This window comes from Rhinatrema bivittatum, chromosome 3 (genome assembly GCF_901001135.1).
Source record: "Rhinatrema bivittatum chromosome 3, aRhiBiv1.1, whole genome shotgun sequence".
Lineage (NCBI taxonomy): Eukaryota > Metazoa > Chordata > Amphibia > Gymnophiona > Rhinatrematidae > Rhinatrema > Rhinatrema bivittatum.
This window is the reverse complement of record NC_042617.1, coordinates 95,844,564-95,857,564: the sequence shown is the minus strand read 5'-3', so window position 1 is coordinate 95,857,564 and position 13,001 is coordinate 95,844,564.

Sequence of the window (13,001 nt, the reverse complement as noted above, 5' to 3'; positions counted from 1 at the left end):
GTATCTAGTCATGCCCTTTGGCTTATGCAATGCACCAGCAGTTTTCCAAAAAATTATCAATGAATTATTTTGCAACATACTTTATACTTGTGTACTGTATCTAGACAACATATTCATTTTCTTTCAAGACCTCTGCACTCACCACTGAGATGTGCACAGTCCTGCAATGACAATGAGAGAACAATTTGTTCACCAAGCTGGAAAAGTGCAGTTTTGAGTGTGAAGAGCTTCCCTTTCTGAGATATATCATCTCCCATGATGGATTCCACATGGACCTCAACAAAGTTAAAGCAATGAGAAACTGGCCCGACCAGTAGGGATGTGTGTACTGCAACAGTTCTTGGGATTTGCCAATTATTATAGACAGTTCTTCCCAAATTATTCCAGAATGGAACTCTTCTCACCACTCTCACCCGTAAGGGTGCTAACATGAAGGATTGGCCCCTCGAGGCCATAGAGGTATTCCAAAACCTGAAGATTGCCTTCTTGGAAGGCCCATGTCTGCGCCATCTAGACCCGGTGCAACCATTCATCCTGGAAATTGATGCCTCCACCCTGGGCATCATAGCAGTCTTAAACCAACACATAGCTGAAGGAGTTCTTCATCCCTGCTCTTTCTTTTCAAAAATGTTCTTACCTGTGGAGTGCAACTACGACATCATTGACTGAGAACTCTTGGATGTGAAAATGACCCTCGAAGAGTGGCATCATTTACTTGAAGGAGCTCAACACTGTATCACAATATATAGACCACAAAATCCTTGAACATCTCCACCAAGCTCAGCAATTAAATGCTAGGCAGACATGCTGATCCCTGTTCTTTACCTGCTTCGAAATTGAATTCCAGTACTGCCCCACATTCAAGAACCAACGGGCAGATGCCATCTCTCCAGGGAAGACAGCTTTACCCTCCTGGCTGCATGACAAGGTATTAAAATGGGCCTATGACTCTGATGTCACTGTTGCATCCGTCGGTCGCAGATGGCTGCAACCGCACTGCCTTACCTCTTTTCTTCCCTTTTCCTCCTCCTTGGGCAGGATAGCGGCCTCCAGTGCTGAGTGCCGAGGGCCTCAGCGACTCCAGCTTAGCATGGGCGTTCCAGTCCTCCATGCTCACTCCTGTGGCCTCCTAGGGCAAGCGCGTGCACATCTCCTACATCCAAATACACATCATGGCAGGAACCTCGGGGCATCCCCACCGCATGAAGTCAATACCTCTGGGTATTTAAAGCCTCCACTTTGCTACCACCTTTGAGTTAGCAAGGATTTCGGTTTAAGCTACTCTGACTGCTCTACACTCCTAGGGCCTCGCTCCTTTAGAAGCTCAAGACACCATCTCCTTGGAAGTCTCTCACTTCCATCACCCTTCTACTAACTAAGATAACCGCTCCTCGGGGGTCTCTCTCTCTTATTCTTTTCAGGAACTTCGGACTATCAGGTACTCGCTACTCGAGGGCCTACCAGTCTATGTATCCTGTACCACGGACCTTCAGTCCCACCATTTCACTACCAGGAAGATGCCTAAACTCCTATGAGTACCTCTACGATCCGGTGCTCCAACTCCACCCACCAGGCTTGGCGTTGCCCACACCGCCGGTCCCCACCTCTCTTGAACATCTGGGTGAGATACTACATCTGAGACTGTTGAACACATTGGCACCTCACAGACCTCAGTGCCTCACCTTCCTGCTACATACCATCTATCTACCACAGTACAATAAAGCCTTCCATTCATTCCGTGTCTGCTATCTGAGTTTAGCCTATCACTGTGGTTCTCCATGGGCGGAGTCATCTCCACAGCGACCAAGGGTCCACAATGCCACAAACACAACAATCACAGGTCACCCTGGATGGGCTCAGACCTTTGAGCTGCTTCATCGCTACTACTGGTGGCCTCAGATGAAGTAAGACATCAAAGCCTATGTTGATTTATGCTCAACCTGTGTTGTGGATCCTTAAGGAAGGAGGAAGGCACAGCTGGTATGATACTGGTCCAATGCATCTGGCAACTGAGAAAGGGACGATAAATTTCGGAGCCAGGTGCTGAGTGGGTAGTTTCAGGCATATGTGGTCTGTGCTTAGCCACACTTCATCTCCAGAATGGAACACAAGGGCTGGTCTGCGATGAGCATCGGTCACTCTTTGGCAAGATTGGCAGCCTTTTGGAGCATCCTGGAAGTGCGGGTCCACACCACATGTAGAGCCGGGGCGGTGGCTTGGGCAGCTGGGAAAGAGAAGGACAATTGCATAGGCAGAGGTGGTTCACATTTTATAATTTAGTTAAACCCCCTCTTCCATTTTTCCATAACAAGTACAAATCAGTTGGAAAAGAGTCACTATAATTAAATAATGATGACATACAAGGCAGAACAGAAATGCTATCTATAACAGAGAGTAATGGTACTGAGAAGTAAATTAAAAATTACTTCAAACCCAGGTAACTGCCATCATTCATTTTCTCCATTAGGAAAGTAGAAATTGCATTTGTATCCTTAGCATTTGATTTATAAAGCTTGACCCCTAGTACATTTAGTATTAAGTGTTGGTAAACTTTGCCTATTCATTATGGGGCGGATTTTCAGAGCCCTGCTCACGTAAATCCGCCCAAAACCGGGCGGATTTACGCGAGCAGGGCCCTGCGCGCCGGGAAGCCTATTTTACATAGGCCTCCCAGCGCGCGCAGAGCCCCGGGACTCGCGTAAGTCCCGGGGTTCTCGGAGGGGGGCGTGTCGGGGGCGGGCCCGGTCGTCGCGGCGTTTCGGGGGCGTGTCGGCAGCATTTTGGGGGCGGGTACGGGGGCGTGGCTACAGCCCGGGGGCGTGGCTGCGCCCTCCGTACCCGCCCCCAGGTCGCGGCCCAGCGTGCAGGAGGCCCGCTGGCGCGCGGGGATTTACGCCTCCCTCCGGGAGGCGTAAATCCCCCGACAAAGGTAAGGGGGGTTTAGACAGGGCCGGGCGGGTGGGTTAGGTAGGGGAAGGGAGGGGAAGGTGAGGGGAGGGCAAAGGAAAGTTCCCTCCGAGGCCGCTCCGATTTCGGAGCGGCCTTGGAGGGAACGGGGTAGGCTGCGCGGCTCGGCGCGCGCCGGCTATACAAAATTCATAGCCTTGCGCGCGCCGATCCAGGATTTTAGTGGATACGCGCGGCTCCGCGCGTATGAGCGCCTGGAGCGCAAACAAAAGTAGGCTATTCACGCGCCTTTTAAAATCCGCCCCTATAAATGTTAATGATCTCTAAAATAAACAGACACAACAAGCATGTAGATCTACTCTAGCATAAATCTCTTCATATTTTGTATCAGTGGGTATATTTTGGGAACATCCTGTAAGTACTATTATGAAATAACCTGTTTTGCTTCAGGTAGTGACATGATGTCCTGGATTATTTAAGCATATCTCTTTCAGATTATATTAGACCACCATTCCTTGCTATCCTCCAAGAAATGGATCCGTCTTAACAACAGAGTATTTTAAAGTTCAGAAAACTTTCTGTATACCACACCAAGATATTGTACAATAAATATGTTTCATTTTTAGACCAGACCTTCAGGGACAAAGTACAATGGTCTCAACTCTTTGCTGGCAGTCCATATGTTGTAGCATGAAGTGATCTTGTACCTTTTGTGTTATGCTTCCCGACAGCGACAAGCCGCCGCCGGGGCTGCCCACTCACCGGGGCGGTGGACCGCGCCGCTCCCGGTAACCTCTGTCATTGCCTCGTGGTCCCACGGCGTTCTTGCTCCTGCTCCAACATGGCCGCGGCGTCTGCAGCTCCTCAACGCGCGCCTGACTCCGCCCCCTGCTGGTTCCTCTAGAGCCGTGCGCGCGCGGCTGAAGTATTCTTAAAGGAGCCACTACAGGAAATTGAGTGGCTCCTTCCTGTCAGCTCCTGCCGGCTAGGGTATTTAAGGCAAGGTCTGCACCTCAGACCTTGCCTTGGCTTCTTGGCTCCCAGTGGTTCCTGTACTTGTTTCCTGCTCTCCTGTGATTCGACTCTTGGACTGGTTTTGGTGTGGTATCTGGCTCTTGACTCCTGGACTGGCATTGGCGTATTCTGGCTCTCGACTCCTGGACCGGCTGAGGTGTATTCTGGCTCTCGATCCCTGGACCGACTGAGGTGTGTTCTGGCTCTCGACCCCTGGACCAGCTGAGGTGTTCTCTGGCTCCGATCCCTGGACCGGCTGCGGGTTTCCCGAAAATCCTCTTGTTTTGGACGGCGCCTATTCTTCTCCTTCTCACGACCTGCTGGAGGCGCCAGCTATCTGAACTACATGACCTGCTGGAGGCGCCAGCCATCTGGACTACACGACCTGCTGGAGGCGCCAGCTATCTGGACTACACGACCTGCAGGAGGCGCCTGCATCCAGATCTTCTTCTGTTTCCACATAAGGTCTTGACGAGGCCTCGCCTTCCAGTGTTTGAACACCCGTTCTTCGCTGGACCAAGGGTTCACACTCCGAAGCATAACATTTTGGGGAAGGGGAGTTTTTTCTGAAGGGATGGGTTCCACCTTAACCAGGGTGGAACCAGGCTGTTGGCACTAACCTTTAAAAAGGGGAAAGCTGACAGTTGCTCAGCAGCGCATGGTTCGGAGGGAGGTATCTTCAAAGGATACTAAAGATGCATTAAAATTAAGGCATCCCAACAGTGAGGTTCCAATAATAAGAAAAGTAGTCCAAGTGCCTGTAATTAAAAACTCATCAGAGCTAAAAGATTCCAATTTATCACTATCAATTAAAAAGCAGAATGAAAATACAAACTAAAAACACACTTTGAAATGTTTGTATGCTAATGCCAGAAACCTAAGAAGTAAAATGGGAGAATTAGAATATATAGCAGTGAATGATGACATAGACTTAATTGGCATCTCAGAAACATGATGGAAGGAGGGTAACCAATAGGTAGTGCTATACCGGCGAACAAATTATATCGCAATGACAAAGAGGAGCATCTGGGAGGCAGGGTGGCACTTTATGTCCAGGATGGCTGTTGCACCCACAAGACAGATCCACAGCCTCTGGATGCTGAAGAGGACATCGCATACAAAGTGGATGACATCTTGGACATACATAAGAGAGAAAAGCATTGGGAATACCTAATTTCATGGGAAAGATGCGGCCCTGAAGAAAACAGCTGGGAAATTGCTATCAACATCCTGGACAAAGATATGTTACATAGTTTCCATCAAACTCACCCTAGGAAGCCGAAACCCCCTGGGAGGGGAACTAAGAAGGGGGGTACTGTTGCACCCGGTCACAGACAGCTGCGACCTTTGCTGCTCACCTCATTTTGCCCAGTAGCTCTGATTCTGGCTAAGATGGCCGCCTCTGCACGCCGACCTCCCTGGTGTTCCCGGGACAGCATGGGCAATCCCGATCACCATCTTGAATCTGGTGTGACCTAGGGCAAATGCATGTGTGCCTGCCTCCTTCTTGTGCACGTCATGGGGGGAACCTTGAGGGCATCCCCTCCACATGACGTCACTGCCTATGTGTATTTAAGCCTACTGGACTTTCCTACCTACGAGTTAGCAAGGTTTCCATCTTGCCTAATTCCTTTACTCTGAGATGCTTCACATCACTGTTCCTGCGCTCCTGACTGCGTGCTTCAGATACCCACTCCTCGGGGGCCTTGCTGCACTCAGGGCTATCCGCTCCTCAGAGAGCCTCTTCTGCCTGTCTCACCTTCACCAGCTAAGTGAGTTTCTCCTAGATTGGGACTCCACCGCTGCTACTACGAATTCTCTACTGCATCATGAATACAAGACCTACTCTACATCACCACGTCTGTCTTGCTGGGTGGATCCTCGCGTTACCCCGCTCTGCGGACCACTACCAGATCCACGCTGTCTTGTGCCAGTTGCCAACACCTACGTCCAGCCTATCCCATGCTGCGGACCACTACCGGAGCTACAATGCACAAGGTATACTAGAAGCAAGTACTTTCCGGGTTACCCTGCTCTGCGGACCACTACTGGATTCACGCTGTCTTGAACCAGTTACTCATATCTGCCTCCGGCCTACCCCACACTGCGGACCACTCTGGGAGTTACCACACACAAGGCCTATCAAAAAGCAAGGATTCCCTGGGTTACCCCGCCCTGCGGACCACTACCGGAGAATCCATCCCAGGTCTTCTATTTCCAGGACTGAGTTACAAACCCGCTCCTCAGGTTTCTCTTTGCTGTATAATAAATATTCTCTGACTCCTGTGTCCATCACTGCTGACACCCCACCTGTCATGGAGAGTCCCCACAGGGCTCCTCCCTGTGGGTGGAGTCAGCTCTCTCCATGATCCAAGGGCCCACAAACCAAGTTAAAACATAACAATGGCATAGAGTCCAACAGGATAAACATCTTGCATGAGACTAAATGCACAATCAAATCTTTATGGGTAGAAATCCCTTGTGTGTTGGGGAAGGGTTTAGTGATAGGAATATAACTACCATCCACTTGGTCAAGATGGTGAGACGGACAGTGAAATGCTAAGAGAAATTAGGGAAGATAACTAAATTGGTAGTGCAGTAATAATGGGAACATAAGAACATAAGATGTGACATACTGAGTCAGACCAAGGGTCCATCAAGCCCAGTATCCTGTTTCCAACAGTGGCCAATCCAAGTCACAAATACCTGGCAAGTACCCAAATATTATATAGACAACAAGCTACTTTTGCTTATTAATTACCGCCATCACAGTTTATGGATTTATCCTCTAGGATCGTATCCAAACCTTTTTTAAACCCAGTTACACTAACTACTGTAACCACATCCTCTGGCAATGAATTCCAGAGCTTAACTATGCGCTGAGCGAAAAAGAATTTTCTTCGATTTGTTTTAAATGAGCTACTTGCTAACTTCATGGAGTGCCCCCTGGTCCTTCTATTATTTGAGAGAGTAAATAACAGATTTACATTAACTTGTTCAGATCCCTGAGGCACTCCACTGTTTACCTTTTTCCACTGTGAAAACTGACCATTTAGTCCTACTCTGTTTCTTGTCTTTTAACCGAGTTGCAATCCACAAAAGAACATCACCTCCTATCCCATGGCTTTTTAATTTTCTTAGAACCTCTCATGGGAAATTTCAAGTTCCCCAATATTGACTGGGTAAATGTATCATTGGGGCATGCTAGATAAAGTTCCTGGATGGAATAAATGACAGTTTTATGGAGCAATTGGTTCAGCGCCTGACGAGAAAGGGAGCAATTTTACATCTAATTTTCAATGGAGCACAGGATTTGGTGAGAGAGGTAATGGTGGTGGGGCCACTTGGCTATAGTGATCATAATATGATCAAATTTGAATTAATGATTGGAAGTGGGGCAGTAATCAAATCCACGGCTCTAGTGCTAAACTTTGAAAAGGGAAACTTTGACAAAATGAGAAAAATAGAAAAAAAATGGAAAGGAGCAGCTACAAAGGTAAAAAGTATGCAAGAGGCAAGAAGCACAGTCCAGATGTATTTCTCATATTAAAAAAGGTGGAAGGAAGGCAAAACGATTACCAACATGGTTAAAAGGCGAGGTAAGAGAGGCTATTTTAGCCAAAAGATCTTCATTCAAAAATTGGAAGAAGGATCCGACAGAAGAAAATAGGATAAAGCATAGGAATTGGCAAGTTAAATGGAAGACATTGATAAGACAGGCTAAGAGAGAATTTGAAAAGAAAGTGGCCATAGAGGCAAAAACTCACAGTAAAAACTTTTTTAAATATATCCAAAGCAGAAAGCCTGCGAGGGAGTCAGTTGGACCATTAGATGATTGAGGGGTCAAAGGGGCACTTAGAGAAGATAAGACCATCATGGAAAGATTAAACAATTTCTTTGTTTTGGTGTTTACTGAAGAGGATGTTGGGGGAGATACCCATTCCGGAGAAGGTTTTCATGGTTCAGATTGACTGAACCAAATCACAGTAAACCTAAAAGATATGGTAGGACTGATTGACAAACTGAGAGTAGTAAATCACCTGGACCAGATGGTATATACTAGAGATGTGAATCGTGTCCTCGATCGTCTTAACGATCGATTTCGGCTGGGAGGGGGAGGTAATCGTATCGTCGCCGTTTGGGTGTTTAGAGTATCGTGAAAATTGTTAAAATCGTGAACCGGCACACTAAAACCCCCTAAAACCCACCCCCGACCCTTTAAATTAAATCCCCCACCCTCCCGAACCCCCCCCCCCAAATGCCTTAAATTACCTGGGGGTCCAGCGGCGGTCCGTAGCTAAATCGGGGGAAGGGGGAGGGCAGGAAAACCGGCACACTAAAACATTTTGCAAAATGGCGGCGCAGAATGGCGCCGGCTGAAGACAACACGATTCAATTGCAGGAGGCCGTTCCGGACCGCCGCTGGACCCCCAGGTAATTTAAGGCATTGGGGGGGGGGGTTTTCGGGAGGGTGGGGGATTTAATTTAAAGGGTCGGGGGTGGGTTTTAAGGGGTTTTAGTGTGCCGGTTTTCCTGCCCTCCCCCTTCCCCCGATTTACGATTTTTTGACGATAAATCGGGGGAATTGGTATTGTATCGTGGCCCTAACGATTTTTGACGATTTAAAATATATCGGACAATATTTTAAATCGTCAAAAAACGATTCACATCCCTAGTATATACACCATGGTTCTGAAAGAACTAAAAAATGAAATTTTAGATCTGTTAGTAAAAATTTGTAACCTAGGAGGGTGGCTAATGTAACCCCGATATTTAAAAAGGGCTCCAAGGGCAATCCAGGAAACTATGGACCAGTTAGTCTGACTTCAGTGCAAGGAAATATAGTGGAAAAAAAAAAAAGCTCTCTTCGCATATGTCTCGGCACTCTCTAAGCCAGCCCCCCTACCATCCCAGATGACCTTGCACTCAACAAAGCCACGGAACTTGCACAATTCTTCAAGGAAAAAAATCATCAACCTAACCGCCACATTACACACCCACCATGGAATACCTACTCACGCCCTCCCTTCTTTACCAAAATCGAACTCGTTGATCGATGCATTCGAACCAACTTCATCACTGGAAGTAGAAAATATCCTCAAAAAACTAAAACCATCCTCACATCCTTCGGACCCGATACCACCTAACCTGCTCTTCAACATCCCAAACACCATCTCCAAGCCAATCTCAGACATCATTAATCTCTCGCTATCCCAAGGATCAGTACCAGACCCTCTTAAGCTCGCTATTCTCAAACCTATTTTAAAAAAACCAAACTTACCTCCTACAGAACTGTCGAGTTTCCGTCCAATAGCTAACCTTCCCATGATAGCAAAAATCATGGAAAAAATAGTCAACAAACAGCTATCAGATTATCTTGAGGAGCATAACATTCTCTCCCCCACGCAACATGGATTTCGTAAAACACGCAGTACTGAAACCTTCTCATATCACTAGCAGACACTATACTATTAAACTTGGAAAAAGGACAAACATATCTTCTCGCTCTCCTTGATCTGTCCGCCGCCTTTGACACCGTGAACCATAACATCCTGCTGGAACAACTAACTAACATAGGCGTCAAGGCCCTGCCCATGATTGGTTCAGATCCTTCCTTTCCAATAGATACAACAAAGTCAGGATCAACAATAAAGAATCTCCCCCTGTTTGCTCCAACCAAGGTGTCCCTCAAGGATCTTCCCTTTCTCCAACACTCTTCAACATATACCTTATACCACTCTGCCACCTACTCACTAGACTAAAACTTTCCCACTACCTCTATGCGGACGATGTCCAAATCCTCATCCCGATCAATAACTCTCTTCAAAAAACATTGAACCACTGGACCACTTGCCTCCAAGAAATTAACCAACTACTTGCTACACTCAACCTGGTCCTAAATAGTGACAAAACCGAGATTCTGATCATCTCAAAGGAAATCCTCAACAAACCCCCAACATCACCATCCCCAACTCATTCGGTCAATTCAACGAGCAAACCATCTCCTTTCGTCAGAGATCTAGGTGTGATCCTAGATAATCAGTTTAACCTAAAGAACTTCGTGAACATGACAGCGAAAGAGTGTTTCTTCAAATTACAAGTTCTCAGAAATTTAAAACCTCTTCTTCACCTCCAAGTTTTTAGACTGGTATTGCAATCCATCATCCTCTCAAAACTAGACTATTGCAACTCCCTCCTGCTCGGACTCCCAGCTAACACCATAAAACCTCTTCAAATGGTTCAAAATTCAGCCGCCAGGATCCTCACCAACACCAAAAAAAGAGATCATATCACCCCCGTTCTTCAACACCTCCACTGGCTTCCCGTCAAGTTCAGAATCCTCTTCAAAGTCCTCACGATTATCCATAAAGCTAAACACAACCTCAAATCCATTGACACCACCATTCAATTCACACCTCACACCTCATCCAGACCCATTAGAAGCGCCTATAAAGACACCCTGTTTGCCCCACAAGCAAAATCAGCCCTAAGAAAGAGGGCCCTCTCGACAGCAGGACCCCATCAATGGAACACATTGCCACCAGACCTCAGGCAAGAACAATGTCCATCTTCCTTCAAAATAAGACTTAAAACATGGCTATTCAGCTTAGCCTTCCCGGACTCCTAATGCTATTCTTCTCATAATCCAGATTCCAGGCAAGAACAATGTCCTTCTTCCCTCTAAAAAAAGACCTAAAACATGGCTATTCAGCTTAGCCTTCCCGGACTCCTAATGCTATTCTTCTCATAATCCAGATTCCAGCTTTTATAGTCTCTTAGTTCTGGCAACCTCAGACTGTTTATTCCCCCTCTCTTCCCACCTTAATTGGCTCACACTTTGTTTCCCACCCACCCTTCCATAGCTTTCCACCGATACATATTTACAAGAAGTTAATTTATGAGAATTTATACGATATGATATGTTCTGCTTACTATATATTAAGTTTATACTATATATCATGTTTATATTAAGATATGTTCTGCTTTATATATTATGTTTAAAATTCTTTTCATATTTGGATGCCACCTTAGTTATGTTGCTCTCTGTTATATGTTATTTGTTATATGTAACGTTCCTAAGCAAATTTTTTTATTATCATGTAAACCAGTGTGACCTGTATTCATACAGGAACTTCGGTATAGAAAAATTAAAAATAAATAAATAAATAAATAAAATGTTCTAAAGATCAAAATCACAGAACATATGGAACGGCATGGTTTAATGAAACAAAGTCAGAATGGCTTTACCCAAGGAAAGTCTTGCCTCACAAATCTGCTTCACTTTTTTTCAGGGGTTAATAAAAATGTAGATAAAGGTGATCCAGTAGATGTAGTGTATTTGGATTTTCAGAAGGCATTTGAAAATGTTCCTCATGGGAGGCTTCTAGAAAAAGTATAAAGTCATGGGATAGGTGGGGATGTCCTTTTGTGGATTACAAACTGGTTAAAAGACAGGAAACAGAAAGTAGGATTAAATGGACAATTTTCTCAGTGGAGGGGGGTAGGCAGTGGAATGCCTCAGGGATCTGTGTACTGGGACCCATGCTTTTCAATATATTTATAAACTACCTAGAAAGGAATATGAACAGTGAGGTAATCAAATTTGCAGATGATACAAAATTATTCAGAGTAGTTAAATCACAAGCGGATTGTGATAAATTGTAGGAGGACCTTGTGAGACTGGAAAATTGGGCATCCACATAGCAGATGAAATTTAATGTGGATAAATTCAAGGTGATGCATATAGGGAAAAATAACCCATGCTTTAGTTACACAATGTTAGGTTACATATTAGGAGCTACCACCCAGGAAAGAGATCTAGGCGTCACAGTGAATAACACATTGAAATTGTCAGCTCAGTGTGCTGCAGCAGTTAAAAAATGAAACAGAATGTTAGGAATTATTAGAAAGGGAATGGTAAATAAAACGGAAAGTGTCATAATGCCTATGTATTGCTCCATGGTGAGACAGTGCCTTGAATACTGGGTACAATTCTGGTTACTGCATCTCAAAAAAGATATAGTTGCGATGGAGAAGGTACAGAGAAGGGCGACCAAAATGATAAAGGGGATGGAACAGCTCCCCTATGAGGAAAGACTAAAGAGGTTAGGACTGTTCAGCTTGGAGAAGAGACGACTAAGGGGGGATATGATAGAGGTATTTAAAATAATGAGAGGACTAGAACGGGTAAATATGAATCGGTTATTTACTCTTTCGGATAATAGAAGGACTGGGGGCATTCCATGAAGTTTTCATGTAGCACATTTAAAACTAATCGGAGAAAGTTCTTTTTTACTCAATGCACAATTAAACTCTGGAATGTGTTGCAAGGGATGTGGTTAGTGCAGTTAGTGTAGCTGGGTTTAAAAAAGATTTGGATAATTTCTTGGAGGAGAAGTCCATTACCTGCTATTAATCAAGTTGACTTAGAAAAAAGCCACTGTTATTACTAGCATCAATAGTATGGGATAGACTTAGTTTTGGGTACTTGCCAGTTACTTATAGCATGGATTGATCACTGTTGGAAACAGGATGCTGGGCTTGATGGACCCTTGGTCTGACCCAGTATGGCATGTTCTTATGTTCATGTGGGAGTGAGAGAGCCATTGAGCTAGATTTTTAAACTTATGCGCAGGCGTAGATTTGTTCATGCAACCCGGCGTGAACAAATCTGTGCCCAATTTTATAACATGTGCGTGCAGCCGCGCGCACATGTTATAAAATCCAGGATCGGCACGCGCAAGGGGGTGCACACTTGTGCACCTTGCACGCCAAGCCCAAGGGGAGCCCCGATGACTTTCCCCGTTCCCTCCAAGGCCGCTCTGAAATCAGAGCCCTAACTAAATCCCCCCCACCTTTTGTTTCCGAAGTTACGACTGCCCACCATCCCCCAGCACAGGCTGCTGTGCCGGAGGACTCGGGACCGCGCACAGGGGCACTTTGGGGCAGCTTTTCAGGGGAGACAACATGTGAGACAACATGTGAGTGTGAGAGCCTGTGTGTGAGAGACAGCATGTGAGAATTGAGCCTGAATGTGTGTGTGAGAAAGAAAGCATGTGAGAATAAGAACCTGACTATGT